This window comes from Lithobates pipiens, unplaced genomic scaffold (assembly GCF_037356315.1).
Source record: "Lithobates pipiens isolate NorthernLeopardFrog02 unplaced genomic scaffold, aLitPip1_a1.2 Scaffold_22, whole genome shotgun sequence".
NCBI lineage: Eukaryota > Metazoa > Chordata > Amphibia > Anura > Ranidae > Lithobates > Lithobates pipiens.
The window spans coordinates 349,698,909-349,724,714 of record NW_027507784.1 but is presented as its reverse complement, the minus strand read 5'-3'; positions in this window follow the sequence as shown (position 1 = coordinate 349,724,714).

The following is a 25,806-nucleotide window of genomic DNA, read 5'->3' as shown; positions in this document are numbered from 1 at the left end:
GATCTGTGGGATGGGGGTGGTGATCTGTGGGATGGGGGTGGTGATCTGTGGGACGGGGGTGGTGATCTGTGGGACGGGGGTGGTGATCTGTGGGACGGGGGTGGTGATCTGTTGTGGGATGGGGGTGGTGATCTGTGGGACGGGGGTGGTGATCTGTGGGACGGGGGTGGTGATCTGTTGTGGGACGGGGGTGGTGATCTGTTGTGGGACGGGGGTGGTGATCTGTTGTGGGACGGGGGTGGTGATCTGTTGTGGGACGGGGGTGGTGATCTGTTGTGGGACGGGGGTGGTGATCTGTTGTGGGACGGGGGTGGTGATCTGTGGGATGGGGGTGGTGATCTGTGGGATGGGGGTGGTGATCTGTGGGATGGGGATGGTGATCTGTGGGACGGGGGTGGTGATCTGTGGGACGGGGGTGGTGATCTGTGGGACGGGGGTGGTAATCTGGTTGTTTTGAATTTGGGGGTATCCGTTCTGGAATTCCGGCACACAAATATTTGGCGCCTTCAGCATTTCCCAAATATTGTGATATGGAAATTCTCAGACTCCAATATATCTGCTGCCCATGGATATTATCACTGGAGAAATGTCCACCCCCCCCCCCCAACAAATCTGTACAATGTTCCCGAACTTCCACCAAATTTCTGCCCCCAAATGAACGATTCATTTATTGAATCCCTATCATTGTGTAAATACAGGCGCACTGATCCCGTATTCTGCCACACGATTTTCCGACAACACTAAATGTAACCAGCAGTAATACCAGTTTGAAGACTGCTAAACACAGGAGCTTACAATCTACACGGCATCCAGCGACATACACAAAAACGGTTTATCTTGTATAAGGGAGCCGCCATATTGAATTAATTTCTATTAGTGCTGGGGGAAGAGTGACGGGGTCGTGATTGGTGGAGGGGTAATGCTGGCAGGAAGTGGGGATCCAGCCGGCAGTAGATCCGTTTGGCTGCAAATTTCTGGAAATTGAATTAATTTGAATGTCTGAAGTTTAGAAGATGGAGGAAGTGAAGATCCCATAGAAGAGTGGTGAAGGGCCTATAATAGAGGAAGAAGATTGGAGGCCAATGGAGTGTGGTGCACGGCCGGCAGAATTAGGAATTTAAAGGACTTCATCGATAAAAACCTGAATATAAATACTAACAAGTTGATTGGAAATCATTGGAGTGAAATAACGATTTCTAGAAGCAGATTGGTCCAGTTCGGGGATGGAGTGGAGGGAAGACGTTGGTTGGTTGGGTGTTGCGGTAGTCACAACGAGAAATGATGGAGCGCCAGGATTGGTTTAGTTGGGGATGGAGTGGAGATGTTGGTTGGGTGTTGCAGTAGTCACAGTGGGAAATGATAGAGCGTTGAGATTGGCCCAGTTGGGGATGGTGTGGAGGGGAGATGTCGGTTGGGTGTTGCGGTAGTCATGGTGGGAAATGATGGAGCGCTGGGATTGGTCCAGTTGGGGATGGAGTGGAGTGGAGATGTCGGTTGGGTGTTGCAGTAGTCACAGTGGGAAATGATGGAGCGCTGGGATTGGTCCAGTTGGGGATGGAGTGGAGGGGAGATGTTGGTTGGGTGTTGCAGTAGTCATGGTGGGAAATGATGGAGCGCAGGGATTGGTCCAGTTGGGGATGGAGTGGAGGGGAGATGTCGGTTGGGTGTTGCGGTAGTCACAGTGGGAAATGATGGAGATCCGGGATTGGTCCAGTTGGGGATGGAGTGGAGGGGAGATGTCGGTTGGGTGTTGTGGTAGTCACGGTGGGAAATGATGGAGCGCTGGGATTGGTCTAGTTGGGGATGGAGTCAAGGGGAGATGTCGGTTGGGTGTTGTGGTAGTCACAGTGGGAAATGATGGAGCGCTGGGATTGGTCCAGTTGGGGATGGAGTGGAGGGGAGATGTCAGTTGGGTGTTGTGGTAGTCACAGTGGGAAATGATGGAGCGCTGGGATTGGTCCAGTTGGGGATGGAGTGGAGGGGAGATGTTGGTTGGGTGTTGTAGTAGTCACAGTGGGAAATGATGGAGCGCTGGGATTGGTCCAGTTGAGGATGGAGTGGAGATGTTGGTTGGGTGTTGCAGTAGTCATGGTGGGAAATGATGGAGCGCTGGGATTGGTCCAGTTGGGGATGGAGTGGAGTGGAGATGTCGGTTGGGTGTTGCAGTAGTCATGGTGGGAAATGATGGAGCGCTGGGATTGGTCCAGTTGGGGATGGAGTGGAGATGTTGGGTGTTGCAGTAGTCATGGTGGGAAATGATGGAGCGCTGGGATTGGTCCAGTTGGGGATGGAGTGGAGATGTTGGTTGGGTGTTGCGGCAGTCATGGCGGGAAATGATGGCGTCCCGGAGACGTGTTGGTGGTATGGAGGGGGGAAGGCCATTCTCCGGCCTCCACGTCTCACCGCGGGGCGTCCTGAATGGTGAAGATTTTCTTATCTCTCCGCAGACACCACACGAGTCTGAATGAGGTGAGATTACATGTGTTATCATTTCATCGCCCCCCTCCCCCGCCTGCCCCAGACTCTTCATCCTCCTCTCCGCGTCTCCCTGGTGGTGAAGAGTTTACTGAGAGACAAGAGAGCAGACGCTTCATTTCCTGAGGGGATTAATGTCCGTACACAGAGAGGAGGAGACCCCTCACCCCGAGGATTTCACAGATTAAAGAAGCATTTAAACCTCGGCTCACATCACTAATCCTGACACTTTCCTCCGCCGCGCCGCAAACAATCCCTCCATCCAGCAAACATAATAAAACCCACTCTAAACTTTACCCAGGATTTTCCCCTCCGCCATTCGCCAACCAGCGCCGAGAATCCAATCTCGCAATGTCGGCGTGTACACAGGGGACACAAAGAGAGAAAACAGGGGAGGATATTACAGGGCGCACCGTATTAATATCCCATAATACCCAAAGACAAACTGTATCCACCTGACTCCTCCTAGAACAACACAGCAGGTGCGACGGGCGCAAAACGCACGAGGAGGCTTTGTGTTCATTTCTACGCAAATCACTTCTGACCCCAACAGAAAATGTCAGAACCAAATTCATTACATAGAAAGGAAACCCGAAAAATCCACCGAGATCCGAAAAATGATACAAAGTATACAGTGGTGTGAAAAAGTGTTTGCCCCCTTCCTCATTTCCTGTTCCTTTGCATGTTTGTCACACTTAAGTGTTTCGGAACATCAAACCAATTTAAACAATAGTCAAGGACAACACAAGTAAACACAAAATGCAATTTGTAAATGAAGGTGTTTATTATTAAAAGGTGAAAAAAAATCCAAACCATCATGGCCCTGTGTGAAAAAGTGATTGCCCCCTAAACCTAATAACTGGTTGGGCCACCCTTAGCAGCAACAACTGCAACCAAGCGTTTGCGATAACGTGCAATGAGGCTTTTACAGCGTCCTGGAGGAATTTTGGCCCACTCATCTTTGCAGAATTGTCCTAATTCAGTTACATTAGAGGGTTTTCGAGCATGAACGGCCTTTTTAAGGTCATACCACAACATCTCAATAGGATTCAGGTCAGGACTTTGGCTAGACCACTCCAAAGTCTTCATTTTGTTTTTCTTCAGCCATTCGGTGGTGGACTTGCTGGTGTGTTTAGGATCATTGTCCTGCTGCAGAACCCAAGTTGGTTTCAGCTTGAGTACACGAACAGATGGTCGGACATTCTCCTTCAGGATCTCTTGGTAGACAGCAGAATTCATAGTTCCTTTTATCACGGCAAGTCTTCCAGGTCCTGAAGCAGCAAAACAACCCCAGACCATCACACTACCACCACCATATTTTACTGTTGGTATAATGTTCTTTTTATGAAATGCAGTGTTCCTTCTACGCCAGATATACTTGGACACACACCTTCCAAAGAGTTCCACTTTTGTCTCATCGCTCCACAGAATGTTGTCCCAAAAGTCTTGGGGATCATCAAGATGTGTTGTGGAGAAATTGAGACGAGCTTTGATGTTCTTTTTGCTCAGCAGTGGTTTTCTCCTTGGAACTCTGCCATGCAGGCCATTTTTGCCCAGTCTTTTCCTGATGGTGGAGGCATGAACGCTGACCTTAACTGAGGCAAGTGAGGCCTGCAGTTCCTTGGACGTTGTTGTGGGGTCTTTTGTGACCTCTTGGATGAGTCGTCGCTGCGCTCTTGGGGTCATTTTGGGCGGCCGGCCACTCCTGGGAAGGTTTACCACTGTTCCATGTCTTCGCCATTTGTGGATAATGGCTCTCACTGTGGTTCGCTGGATTCCCAAAGCTTTGGAAATGGCTTTATAACCCTTTCCAGACTGATAGATCTCAATTACTTTCTTTCTCAATTGTTCCTGAATTTCTTTGGGTCTCGGCATGATGTGTAGCTTTTAAGGATCTTCTGGTGGACCTTACTGTGTCAAGGAGCTCCTATTTAAGTGATGCCTTGATTGTGAACAGGTGTGGCAATAATCAGGCCTGGGTGTGGCTAGAGAAATTGAACTCAGGTGTGGACAACCACAGTTATAGTATGTTTTAACAAGGGGGGCAATCACTTTTTCACACAGGGCCATGATGGTTTGGATTTTTTTTCACCTTTAATAATAAACACCTTCATTTACAAATTGCATTTTGTGTTTACTTGTGTTGTCCTTGACTATTGTTTAAATTGGTTTGATGTTCCGAAACACTTAAGTGTGACAAACATGCAAAGGAACAGGAAATGAGGAAGGGGGCAAACACTTTTTCACACCACTGTAAATGTACCCAATCATATTATACATCCGACATATACCGCAGTGTGCCAGAGGAGCTTACACTCTAATGTCCCCTCCCCCCACAGTCACATCAGTCTCTGTACAGAGGAGCTTACACTCTAATGTCCCCTCCCCCCCACAGTCACATCAGTCTCTGTACAGAGGAGCTTACACTCTAATGTCCCCTCCCCCACAGTCACATCAGTCTCTGTACAGAGGAGCTTACACTCTAATGTCCCCTCCCCCCACAGTCACATCAGTCTCTGTACAGAGGAGCTTACACTCTAATGTCCCCTCCCCCCACAGTCACATCAGTCTCTGTACAGAGGAGCTTACACTCTAATGTCCCCTCCCCCCACAGTCACATCAGTCTCTGTACAGAGGAGCTTACACTCTAATGTCCCCTCCCCCCCACAGTCACATCAGTCTCTGTACAGAGGAGCTTACACTCTAATGTCTCCTCCCCCCCACAGTCACATCAGTCTCTGTACAGAGGAGCTTACACTCCAATGTCCCCTCCCCCACAGTCACATCAGTCTCTGTACAGAGGAGCTTACACTCTAATGTCCCCTCCCCCCACAGTCACATCAGTCTCTGTACAGAGGAGCTTACACTCTAATGTCCCCTCCCCCCACAGTCACATCAGTCTCTGTACAGAGGAGCTTACACTCTAATGTCCCCTCCCCCACAGTCACATCAGTCTCTGTACAGAGGAGCTTACACTGTAATGTCCCCTCCCCCCACAGTCACATCAGTCTCTGTACAGAGGAGCTTACACTCTAATGTCCCCTCCCCCCACAGTCACATCAGTCTCTGTACAGAGGAGCTTACACTCTAATGTCCCCTCCCCCACAGTCACATCAGTCTCTGTACAGAGGAGCTTACACTCTAATGTCCCCTCCCCCACAGTCACACCAGTCTCTGTACAGAGGAGCTTACACTCTAATGTCCCCTCCCCCCACAGTCACACACTATTATTATACATTTATATAGCTCTGACATATACCGCAGTGCTGTACAGAGTCTCTGCACCACAGGAGCTTACAGTCAGTAATAAGTAATTAAGTAATAATAATAGACCAAGCTGGCGCTCATGATGTGATTGGTCGGTGTGATTGGACGGTGTGATTGGACGGTGTGATTGGTTGGTGTGATTGGTCGGTGTGATTGGACGGTGTGATTGGTCGGTGTGATTGGACGGTGTGATTGGACGGTGTGATTGGTCGGTGTGATTGGACGATGTGATTGGTTGGTGTGATTGGTCGGTGTGATTGGACGGTGTGATTGGTCGGTGTGATTGGTCGGTGTGATTGGACGGTGTGATTGGTCGGTGTGATTGGACGGTGCGATTGGTCGGTGTGATTGGACGGTGTGATTGGACGGTGTGATTGGACGATGTGATTGGTTGGTGTGATTGGTCGGTGTGATTGGTCGGTGTGATTGTATCGCATGAAGCGGCTGTCATGCTGTACACACACCATGCTGTAGAAGTGTTGATATTGGCGTTCTGCGTATCGTCGGGTCAGGTGACCGTCGCTGTCGGCGTTGCAGTTTGTGGGAATGTGACAGACGAAGCGATGTGATTGGTGGACAGATTCCTGACACTCGTAGTAATAAAAGCGACAGAATTATGCAGCGGTTGGAGTTGCAGCCAATGAAATGCGGCGTGCCGGATCTGCGAGAGACGATAAATCCCGATGACAGCGCTCCTCGCTCCGAGATACTCCGCCGTATTATCCGAATAAATCTCTACTACTCCCAGCCTGCCGACAGGAATACAAATCCATCCACCCCCCAAGTGTCTCACCACCTGGGTGTAAAGGGGGACTCTACCCAAAGGGGGTGCAGACACAATGACCTGGGGGAGGGGCAGTTTTCTACGGCTCATTCACATTGACATTATACATGTGATGCAATTATCTCATGTGGGGGTGGGGCGGAGGAACCCCTATCTGATCAGGTGACGGGTTCTCTTTAGGGAGATATCGGGGTCTATTACAGCTCTGCATTGTGACTGAGCGCACGCCGCATCCAATCCGCTTCTTCCCACCGGAGAACTCAGAAGTCATCATAGCTCAGCACTTCCAGGTTCATACTTTCCTGGGGACACACCCCTTCACCCAAATCCCGGGATACTGTCACCCCCCATCACCCAAATCCCAGGATACTGACACCCCCATCACCCAAATCCCAGGATACTGACACCCCCATCATCCAAATCCCAGGATACTGACACCCCCTTCACCCAAATCCCGGGATACTGTCACCCCCCCATCACCCAAATCCCAGGATACTGACACCCCCATCACCCAAATCCCAGGATACTGACACCCCCATCACCCAAATCCCGGGATACTGACACCCCCATCACCCAAATCCCAGGATACTGACACCCCCATCACCCAAATCCCAGGATACTGACACCCCCATCACCCAAATCCCAGGATACTGACACCCCCATCACCCAAATCCCAGGATACTGACACCCCCATCACCCAAATCCCGGGATACTGACACCCCCCATCACCCAAATCCCAGGATACTGACACCCCCATCACCCAAATCCCAGGATACTGACACCCCCATCACCCAAATCCCGGGATACTGACACCCCCATCACCCAAATCCCAGGATACTGACACCCCCATCACCCAAATCCCGGGATACTGACACCCCCATCATCCAAATCCCGGGATACTGACACCCCATCACCCAAATCCAAATCCCAGGATACTGACACCCCCATCACCCAAATCCCAGGATACTGACACCCCCATCACCCAAATCCAAGGATAATGACACCCCCATCATCCAAATCCCAGGATACTGACACCCCATCACCCAAATCCCAGGATACTGACACCCCCATCACCCAAATCCCGGGATACTGACACCCCCATCACCCAAATCCCAGGATACTGATACCCCATCATCCAAATCCCGGGATACTGACACCCCATCACCCAAATCCCAGGATACTGATACCCCATCATCCAAATCCCGGGATACTGACACCCCATCACCCAAATCCCAGGATACTGACATCCCCATCATCCAAATCCCGGGATACTGACACCCACATCACCCAAATCCCGGAATACTGACACCCCCATCACCCAAATCCCAGGATACTGATACCCCATCACCCAAATCCCAGGATACTGACACCCCATCGCCCAAATCCCAGGATACTGATACCCCATCACCCAAATCCCGGGATACTGACACCCCATCACCCAAATCCCAGGATACTGACACCCCATCACCCAAATCCCGGGATACTGACACCCCATTGCCCAAATCCCAGGAAACTGACACCCCCATCATTCAAATCCCGGGATACTGACACCCCCATCACCCGAATCCCGGAATACTGACACCCCCATCACCCAAATCCCAGGATACTGATACCCCATCACCCAAATCCCGGGATACTGATACCCCATCACCCAAATCCTGGGATACTGACACCCCATCAGGCCATCACCCAAATTCTGGGATTCTGACACACCCCCATCACCCAAATCCCGGGATACTGACACCCCCATCACCCAAATTCTGGGATACTGACACCCCCATCACCCAAATTCTGGGATACTGACACACCCCATCACCGAAATTCCGGAATACTGACACACCCCATCACCGGAATTTCGGAATACTGACACACCCCATCACGGAAATTCCAGGATACTGACACCCTCATCATCCAAATCCCGGGATACTGACACCCCATCACCCAAATCCCGGGATACTGACACCCCCATCACCCGAATCCTGTGATACTGACACCCCATCACCCAAATCCCCGGGATACTGACACCCTCATCATCCAAATCCCGGGATACTGACACCCCATCACCCAAATCCTGTGATACTGACACACCATCACCCAAATCCCGGGATACTGACACCCCCCATCACCCAAATCCTGGGATACTGACACCCTCATCATCCAAATCCTGTGATACTGACACCCCCATCACCCAAATCCCAGGATACTGACACCCCCACCTGAAGCCAATTAATTGAGATCACACATCCCAGGGAGGCGCCATGACGCATCATCCGGGGCCAGACATGAATATATGGAAGAGACAGATGGTTTCCTGGTTATGTCAGAAGGGAAAATGGCGGCATGGGACCCGGCATGCTGGAATAGATTGGCGGCTTACATTGGACAGTGTGGATTGGCTGGGTGGGTGTGTATGATTACATTGGACAGTGTGGATTGGCTGAGTGGGTGTGTATGATTTCATTGGACAGTCTGGATTGGCTGAGTGGGTGTGTATGATTACATTGGACAGTGTGGATTGGCTGAGTGGGTGTGTATGATTACATTGGACAGTGTGGATTGGCTGAGTGGGTGTGTATGATTACATTGGACAGTCTGGATTGGCTGGGTGGGTGTGTATGATTTCATTGGACAGTCTTTGGCTGAGTGGGTGTGTATTATTACATTGGACAGTCTGGATTGGCTGAGTGGGTGTGTATGATTACATTGGACAGTGTGGATTGGCTGAGTGGGTGTGTATGATTACATTGGACAGTGTGGATTGGCTGGGTGGGTGTGTATGATTACATTGGACAGTGTGGATTGGCTGAGTGGGTGTGTATGATTACATTGGACAGTGTGGATTGGCTGGGTGGGTGAATATGGTCGTTCTGTTTACCATCATCTATATGGGTCTTGTGGAAGTTTGGTGCTGTCCAATTCTGGCCCTGAGGGCCGGGAGTCTGGTCTGTAATTTTCGATTCTCTGATATTAATATTTCATGGCATGCTTCTCTCCAGAGATCCACTTTATTTATTATCATCTATCGTTAGCGGAAAGACACAAATTAGCGCTCCCCTCCCCCTCCCCCGCCGGTGTAATTGAGAGAGGAAGAAAAGCCGGCAGCTCCCCTGTGACCGCTGCTGATTAAATTATAATCACATTGGATTAATTAATCTATAATATTTGCACTTTATATGAGAGAATGAAATGAGCCCTCCGCATAAAGGTTACCGCCGCCGACAGGCGCTGCGTCTCCGAAGTAAAGGAAAACACGGCGAGAACGGAGCGATACCGATACCAGGCGTCCAATTATCAGACAGCAACCCGAAATATGCGCTATGATCAGGCGGCCCGGTGACCTAAACACTAGAGAGCCAGAAATGCAATTCACTCGCCCAGAGAAACTGCAACAGAATGAAATGTTTCCTCCCTGGAGGCGGAGCAAAGAAAACTACACCCTGTACTGTGACCGATGTTTTATATGGAGGCGGAGCTCAGAAAACTCCACCCTGTACTGTGACCGATGTTTTATATGGAGGCGGAGCTCAGAAAACTCCACCCCGTACTGTGACTGATGTTTTATATGGAGGCGGAGCTCAGAAAACTCCACCCTGTACTGTGACTGATGTTTTATATGGAGGCGGAGCTCAGAAAACTCCACCCCGTACTGTGACTGATGTTTTATATGGAGGAGGAGCAAAGAAAACTCCACCCTGTACTGTGACCGATGTTTTATATGGAGGCGGAGCTCAGAAAACTCCACCCTGTACTGTGACCGATGTTTTATATGGAGGCGGAGCTCAGAAAACTCCACCCCGTACTGTGACTGATGTTTTATATGGAGGAGGAGCAAAGAAAACTCCACCCTGTACTGTGACCGATGTTTTATATGGAGGCGGAGCTCAGAAAACTCCACCCTGTACTGTGACCGATGTTTTATATGGAGGCGGAGCTCAGAAAACTCCACCCCGTACTGTGACCGATGTTTTATATGGAGGAGGAGCAAAGAAAACTCCACCCCGTACTGTGACTGATGTTTTATATGGAGGCGGAGCTCAGAAAACTCCACCCTGTACTGTGACTGATGTTTTATATGGAGGCGGAGCTCAGAAAACTCCACCCTGTACTGTGACTGATGTTTTATATGAAGGCGGAGCTCAGAAAACTCGACCCTGTACTGTGACTGATGTTTTATATGCAGGCGGAGCTCAGAAAACTCCACCCCCTTCCTGGGACCGATCTTTTATATGGAGGCGGAGCTAAAAAAAACTCCACCCTGTACTGGGACCAATGTTTTATATGGAGGCGAAACTCACAAAACTCCACCCTGTACTGTGACTGATGTTTTATATGGAGGCGGAGCTCACAAAACTCCACCACATACTGTGACTGATGTTTTATATGGAGGCGGAGCTCAGAAAACTCCACCCCCATCCTGGGACCGTTCTTTTATATGAAGGCGGAGCTCACAAAACTCCACCCTGTTCTGTAGCCAATGTTTTATATGGAGGCGGAGCTCACAAAACTCCACCCTGTACTGTGACCGATGTTTTATATGGAGGCGGAGCTCAGAAAACTCCACCCCCTACTGTGACCGATGTTTTATATGGAGGTGGAGCTCAGAAAACTCCACCCCATACTGTGACCGATGTTTTATATGGAGGCGGAGCTCAGAAAACTCCCCCTCATACTGTGACTGATGTTTTATATGGAGGCGGAGCAAACAATAGTCCACCCTGTACTGTGACAGATGTTTTATATGGAGGCGGAGCTCAGAAAACTCCACCCTGTACTGTGACCGATGTTTTATATGGAGGCGGAGCTCGGAAAACTCCACCCTGTACTGTGATCGATGTTCTATACGGAGGCGGAGCTAAAAAAACTCCACCCTGTACTGTGACCGATGTTTTATATGGAGGCGGAGCAAACAAAACACCCTGTTTTGTGACCGATCTTTTATATGGAGGCGGAACTCAGAAAACTCCACCCCATACTGTGACCGATGTTTTATATGGAGGCGGAGCTCAGAAAACTCCACCCCGTACTGTGATCAATGTTTTAAATGGAGGCAAAGCAAACAAATCTCCTCCCTTTACTGTGACCGATGTTTTATATGGAGGCAGAGAAAAAAACTCCACCCTGTACTGTGACTTAAGTTTTATATGGAGGCGGAGCAAAGAAAACTCCACCCTCTAATCTGACCAATGTTTTATATGGAGGCGGAGCACAGAAAACTCCACCCTGTACTGTGACCGATGTTTTATATGGAGGCGGAGCAAAAAAACTCCACCCTGTACTGTGACTGATGTTTTATATGGAGGCGGAGCTCAGAAAACTCCACCCCGTACTGTGATCGATGTTTTAAATGGAGGCGGAGCACAGAAATCTCCACCCTGTACTGTGACTGATGTTTTATATGGAGGCGGAGCTCAGAAAACTCCACCCCGTACTGTGATCAATGTTTTAAATGGAGGCAAAGCACAGAAATCTCCACTCCCTACTGTGACTGATGTTTTATATGGAGGCGGAGCTCAGAAAACTCCACCCCCTACTGTGACTGATATTTTATATGGAGGCGGAGCTCAGAAAACTCCACCCCCTACTGTGATCGATGTTTTAAATGGAGGCAGAGCAAACCAGTCTCCTCCCTTTACTGTGATCGATGTTTTAAATGGAGGCGGAGCAAACAAGTCTCCTCCCTTTACTGTGACTGATGTTTTATACGGAGGCGGGGCTCAGAAAACTCCACCCTGTACTGTGGCCGATGTTTTATATGGAGGCGGAGCAAACAAGTCTCCTCCCTTTACTGTGACTGATGTTTTATATGGAGGCGGGGCTCAGAAAACTCCACCCTGTACTGTGGCCGATGTTTTATATGGAGGCGGAGCTCAGAAAACTCCACCCTGTACTGTGGCCGATGTTTTATATGGAGGCGGAGCTCAGACAACTCCACCCCCCTACTATGACTGATGTTTTATATGGAGGCGGAGCTCAGAAAACTCCACCCCCTACTGTGACCAATGTTTTATATGGAGGTGGAGCTCAGAAAATTCCACCCTGTACTGTGACTGATGTTTTATATAAAGGCGGAGCAAACAAAACTCCACCCCGTACTGTGATCGTTGTTTTCTTATGGAGGCGGAGCTCAGAAAACTCCCCCTACTGTGACTGATGGTTTATATGAAGGTGGAGTAAACAAAACTCCACCCTGTACTGTGACAGATGTTTTATATGAAGGTGGAGCTCAGAAAACTCCACCCTATACTGTGATCGATATTCTATATGGAGGCGGAGCAAACAAAACTCCACCCTGTACTGTGACCGATGTTTTATATGGAGGCGGAGCAAACAAAACTCCACCCTGTTCTGTGACCGATGTTTTATATGGAGGTGGAGCTCAGAAAACTCCACCCCCTACAGTGACTGATGTTTTATATGGAGGCGGAGCAAACAAAACTCCACCCTATACTGTGACTGATGTTTCATGGAGGCGGAGCTCAGAAAACTCCACCCTGTACTGAGTGATGTTTTATTTGGAGGCGGAGCTCAGAAAACTCCACCCTGTACTGTGACTGATGTTTTATATGGAGTTGGAGCACAGAAAACTCCACCCTGTACTGTGACTGATGTTTTATATGGAGGCGGAGCTCAGAAATCTCCATCCCCTACTGTGACTGATGTTTTATATGGAGGCGGAGCTCAGAAAACTCCACCCTGCACTATGACTGATGTTTTATATGGAGGCGGAGCTCAGAAAACTCCTCCTCGTACTGTGACTGATGTTTTATATGGAGGCGGAGCTCAGAAAACTCCACCCCATATTGTGACTGATGTTTTATATGGAGGCGGAGCTCAGAAAACTCCACCCGTACTGTGATCAATGTTTTAAATGGAGGCAAAGCAAACAAATCTCCTCCCTTTACTGTGACCGATGTTTTATATGGAGGCAGAGAAAAAAACTCCACCCTGTACTGTGACTTAAGTTTTATATGGAGGCGGAGCAAAGAAAACTCCACCCTCTAATGTGACCAATGTTTTATATGGAGGCGGAGCACAGAAAACTCCACCCTGTACTGTGACCGATGTTTTATATGGAGGCGGAGCAAAAAAACTCCACCCTGTACTGTGACTGATGTTTTATATGGAGGCGGAGCTCAGAAAACTCCACCCCGTACTGTGATCGATGTTTTAAATGGAGGCGGAGCACAGAAATCTCCACCCTTTACTGTGACTGATATTTTATATGGAGGCGGAGCTCAGAAAACTCCACCACGTACTGTGACTGATGTTTTATATTGAGGCGGAGCTCAGAAAACTCCACCCCCTACTGTGATCGATGTTTTAAATGGAGGCAGAGCAAACAAGTCTCCTCCCTTTACTGTGATCGATGTTTTAAATGGAGGCGGACCAAACAAGTCTCCACCCTGTACTGTGACTGATGTTTTATATGGAGGCGGAGCTCAGAAAACTCCACCCCATACTGTGACTGATGTTTTATATGGAGGCGGAGCTCAGAAATCTCCACCCCGTACTGTGACTGATGTTTTATATGGAGGCGGAGCAAAGAAAACTCCACCCTCTAATGTGACCAATGTTTTATATGGAGGCGGAGCACAGAAAACTCCACCCTGTACTGTGACCGATGTTTTATATGGAGGCGGAGCAAAAAAACTCCACCCTGTACTGTGACTGATGTTTTATATGGAGGCGGAGCTCAGAAAACTCCACCCCCCTACTGTGACTGATATTTTATATGGAGGCGGAGCTCAGAAAACTCCACCCCCTACTGTGATCGATGTTTTAAATGGAGGCAGAGCAAACAAGGCTCCTCCCTTTACTGTGATCGATGTTTTAAATGGAGGCGGAGCAAACAAGTCTCCTCCCTTTACTGTGACTGATGTTTTATATGGAGGCGGGGCTCAGAAAACTCCACCCTGTACTGTGGCCGATGTTTTATATGGAGGCGGAGCACAGAAAACTCCACCCGGTACTGTGACCAATGTTTTACATGGAGGCGGAGCTCAGAAAACTCCACCCTGTACTGTGACTGATGTTTTATGGAGGCGGAGCTCAGAAAACTCCACCCTGTACTGTGACCGATGTTTTATATGGAGGCGGAGCTCAGACAACTCCACCCCCCTACTATGACTGATGTTTTATATGGAGGCGGAGCTCAGAAAACTCCACCCCCTACTGTGACCAATGTTTTATATGGAGGTGGAGCTCAGAAAATTCCACCCTGTACTGTGACTGATGTTTTATATGGAGGCGGAGCAAACAAAACTCCACCCTGTTCTGTGACCGATGTTTTATATGGAGGTGGAGCTCAGAAAACTCCACCCCCTACTGTGACTGATGTTTTATATGGAAGCGGAGCAAACAAAACTCCACCCTATACTGTGACTGATGTTTCATGGAGGCGGAGCTCAGAAAACTCCACCCTGTACTGAGTGATGTTTTATTTGGAGGCGGAGCTCAGAAAACTCCACCCTGTACTGTGACTGATGTTTTATATGGAGGCGGAGCTCAGAAATCTCCATCCCCTACTGTGACTGATGTTTTATATGGAGGCGGAGCTCAGAAAACTCCACCCTGCACTGTGACTGATGTTTTATATGGAGGCGGAGCTCAGAAAACTCCTCCTCGTACTGTGACTGATGTTTTATATGGAGGCGGAGCTCAGAAAACTCCACCCCATATTGTGACTGATGTTTTATATGGAGGCGGAGCTCAGAAAACTCCACCCCGTACTGTGATCAATGTTTTAAATGGAGGCGAAGCAAACAAATCTCCCTTTACTGTCACCAATGTTTTATATGAAGGCGGAGCAAACAAAACTCCACCCCGTACTGTGACTTATGTTTTATATGGAGGCGGAGCAAAGAAAACTCCACCCTCTAATGTGACCAATGTTTTATATGGAGGCGGAGCACAGAAAACTCCACCCTGTACTGTGACCGATGTTTTATATGGAGGCGGAGCAAAAAACTCCACCCTGTACTGTGACTGATGTTTTATATGGAGGCGGAGCTCAGAAAACTCCACCCCGTACTGTGATCAATGTTTTAAATGGAGGCGAAGCACAGAAAACTCCACCCTGTACTGTGATCAATGTTTTAAATGGAGGCGAAGCACAGAAATCTCCACTCCCTACTGTGACTGATGTTTTATATTGAGGCGGAGCTCAGAAAACTCCACCCCCTACTGTGATCGATGTTTTAAATGGAGGCAGAGCAAACAAGTCTCCTCCCTTTACTGTGATCGATGTTTTAAATGGAGGCGGAGCAAACAAGTCTCCTCCCTTTACTGTGACTGATGTTTTATATGGAGGCGGGGCTCAGAAAACTCCACCCTGTACTGTGGCCGATGTTTTATATGGAGGCGGAGCACAGAAAACTCCACCTGCTACTGTGACCGATGTTTTACATGGAGGCGGAGCTCAGAAAACTCCACCCTGTACTGTGACCGATGTTTTATATGGAGGCGGAGCTCAGACAACTCCACCCCCCTACTATGACTGATGTTTTATATGGAGGCGGAGCTCAGAAAACTCCACCCCCTACTGTGACCAATGTTTTATATGGAGGCGGAGCTCAGAAAACTCCACCCTGTACTGTGACTGATGTTTTATATAAAGGCGGAGCAAACAAAACTCCACCCCATACTGTGATCGTTGTTTTTTATGGAGGCGGAGCTCAGAAAACTCCCCCTACTGTGACTGATGTTTTATATGGAGGCGGTGTAAACAAAACTCCACCCTGCACTGTGACCAATGTTTATATGGAGGAGGAGCTCAGAAAACTCCACCCTGTACTGTGACAGATGTTTTATATGAAGGTGGAGCTCAGAATACTCCACCCTATACTGTGATCGATATTCTATATGGAGGCGGAGCAAACAAAACTCCACCCTGTACTGTGACCGATGTTTTATATGGAGGCGGAGCAAACAAAACTCCACCCAGTTCTGTGACCGATGTTTTATATGGAGGTGGAGCTCAGAAAACTCCACCCCCTACTGTGACTGATGTTTTATATGGAGGCGGAGCAAACAAAACTCCACCCTGTACTGTGATCGATATTTTATTTGGAGGAGGAGCAAACAAAACTCCATCCTATACTGTGACTGATGTTTTATGGAGGCGGAGCTCAGAAAACTCCACCCTGTACTGAGTGATGTTTTATTTGGAGGCAGAGCACAGAAAACTCCACCCTGTACTGTGACTGATGTTTTATATGGAGGCGGAGCTCAGAAATCTCCATCCCCTACTGTGACTGATGTTTTATATGGAGGCGGAGCTCAGAAAACTCCACCCTGCACTGTGACTGATGTTTTATATGGAGGCGGAGCTCAGAAAACTCCTCCTCGTACTGTGACTGATGTTTTATATGGAGGCGGAGCTCAGAAAACTCCACCCTGCACTGTGACTGATGTTTTATATGGAGGCGGAGCTCAGAAAACTCCACCCTGTACTGTGACTGAAGTTTTATATGGAGGCGGAGCTCATAAAACTCCTCCCCATACTGTGACTGATGTGTTATATGGAGGCGGAGCTCAGAAAACTCCTCCCCGTACTGTGACAGATGTTCTATATGGAGGCGGAGCAAACAAAACTCCACCCTGCACTGTGACCAATGTTTTATATGGAGGCGGAGCTCAGAAAACTCCACCCCGTACTGTGATCAATGTTTTCAATGGAGGCGGAGCAGACAAATCTCCTCCCTTTACTGTGACCAATGTTTTATATGAAGGCGGAGCAAACAAAAACTCCACCCCGTACTGTGACCAATGTTTTATATGGAGGCGGAGCAAGCAAAATTCCACCCTGTACTGTGACTGATGTTTTATATGGAGGCGGAGCAAGCAAAACTCCACCCTGTACTGTGACTGATGTTTTATATGGAGGCGAAGCTCAGAAAACTCCACCCTGTACTGTGACCGATGTTTTATATGAAGGCGGAGCAAACAAAAACTCCACCCCCTACTGTGATAGATTTTTTATATGGAGGCAGAGTTCAGAAAACTCCACCCTGTTCTGTGACCGATGTTTTAAATGGAGGCGGACCTCACAAAACTCCACCCTGTACTGTGACTGATGTTTTATATTGGGGAGGAGCTCAGAAAACTCCACCCTGTACTGTGACTGATGTTTTATATGGAGGCGGAGAAAACAAAACTCCACCCTCTACTGTGACCGATGTTTTATATGGAGGCGGAGCTTATAAATCTCCACCCTGTAATGTGACTGATGTTTTATATGGAGGCGGAGCTCAGAAAACTCCACCCCATACTGTGATCGATGTTCTATATGGAGGCGGAGCAAACAAAACTCCACCCTGTACTGTGACTGATGTTTTATATGGAGGCGGAGCAAACCAAACTCCACCCTGTACTGTGATTGATGTTTTATATGGAGGCGGAGCAAACAAAACTCCACCCTGTACTGTGATTGATGTTTTATATGGAGGCGGAGCAAACAAAACTCCACCCTGTACTGTGATTGATGTTTTATATGGAGGCGGAGCAAACAAAACTCCACCCTGTACTGTGACTGATGTTTTATATGGAGGCGGAGCTCAGAAAACTCCACCCTGTACTGTGATCAATGTTTTAAATGGAGGCGGAGCAAACAAAACTCCACCCTGTACTGTGATTGATGTTTTATATGGAGGCGGAGCAAACAAAACTCCACCCTGTACTGTGACCAATGTTTTATATGGAGGCGGAGCTCAGAAAACTCCACCCCCCTCCAGTGACCGATGTTTTATACGGAGGCGGAGCAAAGAAAACTCCACCCTGTACTTTGACTGATGTTTTATATGGAGGCGGAGCACAGAAAACTCCACCCCCTCCAGTGACCGATGTTTACAGGTCACAGAATTGATTTTGGAATTGATATGACTTTAGTTAGTGAATATTTTCCAGCATGCGGGTGAATGTCGGGGGTCTCCACATGGCAGAGCATACACTGCAGATATATGGACCAATCACAGCAATGGCCCCGCGGCTCATCCACATAGGAGAGTCCCTATCAGACGCTATCAGGGGGTCTCACTGGAGGTACACGGGGGAGGGGCACCCCACTATTATTGTAGTGCTCCGGTAATAGGAAGGGGCACCCCACTATTATTGTAGTGCTCCGGTAATAAGGAGGGGCACCCCACTATTATTGTAGTGCTCTGGTGATAGGAAGGGGCACCCCACTATTATTGTAGTGCTCTGGTAATAGGAAGGGGCACCTCACTATTATTGTAGTGCTCTGGTAATAAGGAGGGGCACCCCACTATTATTGTAGTGCTCTGGTAATAGGGAGGGGCACCCCACTATTATTGTAGTGCTCCGGTAATAGGAAGGGGCTCCCCACTATTATTGTAGTGCTCTGGTAATAGGGAGGGGCACCTCACTATTATTGTAGTGCTCTGGTAATAAGGAGGGGCACCCCACTATTATTGTAGTGCTCCGGTAATAGGGAGGGGCACCCCACTATTATTGTAGTGCTCCGGTAATAGGAAGTGGCACCCCACTATTATTGTAGTGGTCTGGTAATAGGAAGGGGCACCCCACTATTATTGTAGTGCTCCAGTAATAGGAAGCGGCACCCCACTATTATTGTAGTGCTCTGGTAATAGGGAGGGGCACCCCACTATTATTGTAGTTCTCCGGTAATAGGGAGGGGCACCCCACTATTATTGTAGTGCTCCGGTAATAGGGAGGGGCACCCCACTATTATTGTAGTGCTCCGGTAATAGGAAGCGGCACCCCACTATTATTGTAGTGCTCCGGTAATAGGGAGGGGCACCCCACTATTATTGTAGTGCTCCAGTAATAGGAAGCGGCACCCCACTATTATTGTAGTGCTCCGATAATAGGGAGGGGCACCCCACTATTATAGTAGTGCTCCGGTAATAGGGAGGGGCACCCCACTATTATTGTAGTGCTCCGGTAATAGGAAGCGGCACCCCACTATTATTGTAGTGCTCTGGTAATAGGAAGCGGCACCCCACTATTATTGTAGTGCTCCGGCAATAGGAAGCGGCACCCCACTATTATTGTAGTGCTCTGGTAAGAAGAAGGGGCACCCCACTATTATTGTAGTGCTCCGGTAATAGGGAGGGGCACCCCACTATTATTGTAGTGCTCCGGTAATAGGAAGTGGCACCCCACTATTATTGTAGTGGTCTGGTAATAGGAAGGGGCACCCCACTATTATTGTAGTGCTCCAGTAATAGGAAGCGGCATCCCACTATTATTGTAGTGCTCTGGTAATAGGGAGGGGCACCCCACTATTATTGTAGTTCTCCGGTAATAGGGAGGGGCACCCCACTATTATTGTAGTGCTCCGGTAATAGGGAGGGGCACCCCACTATTATTGTAGTGCTTTGGTAATAGGAAGGGGCACCCCACTATTATTGTAGTGCTCTGGTAATAGGAAGGGGCACCCCACTATTATTGTAGTGCTCTAGTAATAAGGAGGGGCACCCCACTATTATTGTAGTGCTCCAGTAATAGGAAGTGGCACCCCACTATTATTGTAGTGCTCTGGTAATAAGGAGGGGCACCCCACTATTATTGTAGTGCTCCGGTAATAGGAAGGGGCACCCCACTATTATTTAGTGCTCTGGTAATAGGAAGGGGCTCCCCACTATTATTGTAGTGCTCCGGTAATAGGAAGGGGCACCCCACTATTTTTGTAGTGCTCCGGTAATAGGGAGGGGCACCCCACTATTATTGTAGTGCTCCGGTAATAGGGAGGGGCACCCCACTATTATTGTAGTGCTCCGGTAATAGGGAGGGGCACCCCACTATTATTGTAGTGCTCCGGTAATAGGAAGGGGCACCCCACTATTATTGTAGTGCTCCGGTAATAGGAAGCGGCACCCCACTATTATTGTAGTGCTCTGGTAATAGGAAGGGGCACCCCACTATAATTGTAGTGCTCCGGTAATAGGAAGGGGCACCCCACTATTATTGTAGTGCTCCGGTAATAGGAAGGGGCACCCCACTATTATTGTAGTGCTCTGGTAATAGGAAGCGGCACCCCACTATTATTTTAGTGCTCCGGTAATAGGAAGGGGCACCCCACTATTATTGTAGTGCTCCGGTAATAGGAAGGGGCACCCCACTATTATTGTAGTGCTCCGGTAATAGGAAGCGGCACCCCACTATTATTGTAGTGCTCCAGTAATAGGAAGCGGCACCCCACTATTATTGTAGTGCTCCGATAATAGGGAGGGGCACCCCACTATTATTGTAGTGCTCCGGTAATAGGGAGGGGCACCCCACTATTATTGTAGTGCTCCGGTAATAGGAAGCGGCACCCCACTATTATTGTAGTGCTCTGGTAATAGGAAGCGGCACCCCACTATTATTGTAGTGCTCCGGCAATAGGAAGCGGCACCCCACTATTATTGTAGTGCTCTGGTAAGAAGAAGGGGCACCCCACTATTATTGTAGTGCTCCGGTAATAGGGAGGGGCACCCCACTATTATTGTAGTGCTCCGGTAATAGGAAGTGGCACCCCACTATTATTGTAGTGGTCTGGTAATAGGAAGGGGCACCCCACTATTATTGTAGTGCTCCAGTAATAGGAAGCGGCACCCCACTATTATTGTAGTGCTCTGGTAATAGGGAGGGGCACCCCACTATTATTGTAGTTCTCCGGTAATAGGGAGGGGCACCCCACTATTATTGTAGTGCTCCGGTAATAGGGAGGGGCACCCCACTATTATTGTAGTGCTTTGGTAATAGGAAGGGGCACCCCACTATTATTGTAGTGCTCTGGTAATAGGAAGGGGCACCCCACTATTATTGTAGTGCTCTAGTAATAAGGAGGGGCACCCCACTATTATTGTAGTGCTCCAGTAATAGGAAGCGGCACCCCACTATTATTGTAGTGCTCTGGTAATAAGGAGGGGCACCCCACTATTATTGTAGTGCTCCAGTAATAGGAAGCAGAACCCCACTATTATTGTAGTGCTCTGGTAAGAAGAAGGGGCACCCCACTATTATTGTAGTGCTCCGGTAATAGGGAGGGGCACCCCACTATTATTGTAGTGCTCCGGTAATAGGGAGGGGCACCCCACTATTATTGTAGTGCTCCGGTAATAGGAAGGGGCACCCCACTATTATTGTAGTGCTCTGGTAATAGGAAGGGGAACCCCACTATTATTGTAGTGCTCTGGTAATAGGGAGGGGCACCCCACTATTATTGTAGTGCTCCGGTAATAGGAAGGGGCACCCCACTATTATTGTAGTGCTCCGGTAATAGGAAGCGGCACCCCACTATTATTTTAGTGCTCCGGTAATAGGAAGGGGCACCCCACTATTATTGTAGTGCTCCGGTAATAGGAAGGGGCACCCCACTATTATTGTAGTGCTCCGGTAATAGGAAGCGGCACCCCACTATTATTGTAGTGCTCCAGTAATAGGAAGCGGCACCCCACTATTATTGTAGTGCTCCGATAATAGGGAGGGGCACCCCACTATTATTGTAGTGCTCCGGTAATAGGAAGCGGCACCCCACTATTATTGTAGTGCTCTGGTAATAGGAAGCGGCACCCCACTATTATTGTAGTGCTCTGGTAAGAAGAAGGGGCACCCCACTATTATTGTAGTGCTCCGGTAATAGGGAGGGGCACCCCACTATTATTGTAGTGCTCCGGTAATAGGAAGTGGCACCCCACTATTATTGTAGTGGTCTGGTAATAGGAAGGGGCACCCCACTATTATTGTAGTGCTCCAGTAATAGGAAGCGGCACACCACTATTATTGTAGTGCTCTGGTAATAGGGAGGGGCACCCCACTATTATTGTAGTTCTCCGGTAATAGGGAGGGGCACCCCACTATTATTGTAGTGCTCCGGTAATAGGGAGGGGCACCCCACTATTATTGTAGTGCTTTGGTAATAGGAAGGGGCACCCCACTATTATTGTAGTGCTCTGGTAATAGGAAGGGGCACCCCACTATTATTGTAGTGCTCTAGTAATAAGGAGGGGCACCCCACTATTATTGTAGTGCTCCAGTAATAGGAAGCGGCACCCCACTATTATTGTAGTGCTCTGGTAATAAGGAGGGGCACCCCACTATTATTGTAGTGCTCCAGTAATAGGAAGCAGAACCCCACTATTATTGTAGTGCTCTGGTAAGAAGAAGGGGCACCCCACTATTATTGCAGTGCTCCGTTAATAGGGAGGGGCACCCCACTATTATTGTAGTGCTCCGGTAATAGGGAGGGGCACCCCACTATTATTGTAGTGCTCCGGTAATAGGAAGGGGCACCCCACTATTATTGTAGTGCTTTGGTAATAGAAAGGGGCACCCCACTATTATTGTAGTGCTCTGGTAATAGGAAGGGGAACCCCACTATTATTGTAGTGCTCTGGTAATAGGGAGGGGCACCCCACTATTATTGTAGTGCTCCGGTAATAGGAAGGGGCACCCCACTATTATTGTAGTGCTCTGGTAATAGGAAGGGGCTCCCCACTATTATTGTAGTGCTCCGGTAATAGGAAGGGGCACCCCACTATTTTTGTAGTGCTCCGGTAATAGGGAGGGGCACCCCACTATTATTGTAGTGCTCCGGTAATAGGGAGGGGCACCCCACTATTATTGTAGTGCTCCGGTAATAGGGAGGGGCACCCCACTATTATTGTAGTGCTCCGGTAATAGGAAGAGGCACCCCACTATTATTGTAGTGCTCCGGTAATAGGAAGCGGCACCCCACTATTATTGTAGTGCTCTGGTAATAGGAAGGGGCACCCCACTATTATTGTAGTGCTCCGGTAATAGGAAGGGGCACCCCACTATTATTGTAGTGCTCCGGTAATAGGAAGGGGCACCCCACTATTATTGTAGTGCTCTGGTAATAGGAAGGGGCACCCCACTATAATTGTAGTGCTCCGGTAATAGGAAGGGGCACCCCACTATTATTGTAGTGCTCTGGTAATAGGAAGGGGCACCCCACTATTATTGTAGTGCTCTGGTAATAGGAAGCGGCACCCCACTATTATTTTAGTGCTCCGGTAATAGGAAGCGGCACCCCACTATTATTTTAGTGCTCCGGTAATAGGAAGGGGCACCCCACTATTATTGTAGTGCTCCGGTAATAGGAAGGGGCACCCCACTATTATTGTAGTGCTCTGGTAATGGGAAGCACTCGCTGGGTCCTCCGGAGTGGCCCCTGCCCAGCTGCCCACACGCCAGTTCTGACAGTGGAGGACCTTTTCCCTGGCTGCAGATCACCTGCCCACCTACCTGTGACTTATGAGATGTGACCTCTCTGAGCTGCTGAAGGAGGGAAGCTGAGAATGTTATCTTCCCTGAGCGTGTCCAGGAACCCAGAGAGTTAAAGGGGCCCCTGCCTGCTCCTGAGCATGGAGAGTGAGAGGGCCCTCCACCCCGCTACACTGGACTCTTAGAGGTCTGTGAAGGATATGAGGGGCTTCACTCTGACCTCCAGGGGGGTCACTCTACTACATTTGGGTACATTTTCTCCCCTGAGCTCATTGAAGTCTCATACTGAGACATTCCCGTTGTTGTGAATACACAGCTGGGAAATGGGGCGGAGCATGCTGGTGGGCCCCCTCTCCTCTTGGGCCCCGGGGACAGTGCCCCCTATCTGCAGATACCACCCAGGTGTGACAGGTCCGCTAGAAGCTGCATAAATTCTAAATACAGAAGACACTTTAGAATGGATTTCATCTCTCTGACAACATGCGCCAAATCTGTGCCGTGAATAACCCTTTCATGACTAAACCTATTTTTGGTATTTGGTGTTTACAAGTTAAAATCCATATTTTTTTTTATAGAAAATTACTTGGAACCCCCAAACATTATATATATTTTTAGCAGAGACTCTAGAGAATAAAATAACGATTGCTGCAATATTTTATGTCACACGGTATTTGCGCAGTGGTGTTTTAAACGCAACTTTTTGGGAAAAGGGACACTTTCATGAATTTTCAAAAAACAAAACAGTAACATGAGCCCAATTTTTTTGCATAATGTGAAAGACGATGTTACGCCGAGTAAATAGATACCAAACATGTCACACTTTATAATCGCACGCACTCGTGGGATGACGACAAAGTACGGTACCTAAAAATCTCAATAGGCGACACTTTAAACGTTTTTTTTACAGTTAGCAGGTTAGAGTTACAGAGGAGGTCTAGCGCTAGAATTATTGCTCTCGCTCTGACAATCGTGGCGATACCTCACATGTGTGATTTGAACACCGTTTACATATGCGGGCGCGACTTCCGTATGCGTTTTCTTTGCTGCGCGAGCTCACGGCGACGGGGGGGCACGTTAAAAATATTTTTTCTTATTTACTTTAAAATTAATAAGCCGCATCGGTTGTTATGGCTGGAAAGCCAATCGCCCGCTCTGAATAACGGTACCGGGATGATGCCTGCAGCTGCGGACATCATCCCGGTACAACCCCCGGAAGTCGAGTACGCACATCTGCGTATGCTCGGCGGCAAGGGGATAATCCATGTGGTGGGCTCACTCCGAACGCTGATTGGTGGAGGGGTCAGTGTAGTGCGGATACGTCCAGTGGCCCCTCAGTAGAGGAGTGCTGTTATGTACAGCAATGGTGGTCACCCAACACTCCCCAGTGTGTGCCCGCCCCCAGACCGACAGAAATGATGTCATCAGATTCCAGTATTGCATCATGGGAGGGAAGAACCAAAGACGAGAGACTTCCTTACATGTCACTGAAAACAATAGACAGGGGGCGCCACCATCTAAGTGTAGATTATATTGGACCATATCAAAGAGTTAAAATTCACTCCCATGTTTAGATATAGGACATTTATGGAGTTAACCCCTATTACTCCCCCTTCTTCTCCCCCCTTCATTTCCTCCCCCCTCCTCCCCTCTCCTCTTCCTCTCCTCCCCTCTCCCCTTCCTCCCCTCTCCCCTTCCTCCCCCTCGCCCTCTTCTTCCTCTCTGCCCCCTTCCTCTCCTCCCCTCTCCTCTTCCTCCCCTCCCTTCCTCTCTCCCCCTCCTCCCCTTCCTCCCCCCCTCTTCTTCCTCTCTGCCCCCTTCCTTCCCCCTTCCTCCCCCTCTCCTTCCTCTCCACCCCTTCCTCCTCCTTTTCTTCTCCGCCCCCTTCCTCCCCTCTCCTTCCTCTCCGCGTCTTTCCTCTTCTTCCCCTCCGCTCCCCTTCCTCCCCCTCTCTCTCTTTCCACCCCTCTCCTTCCTCTCCACCCCCTCCTCCCCCTCTCCGCCCCTTCCTCCCCCTTTCCTTCCTATCCACCCCTTCCTCCTCCTCTCCTTCCTCTCCGCCCCCTTCCCCC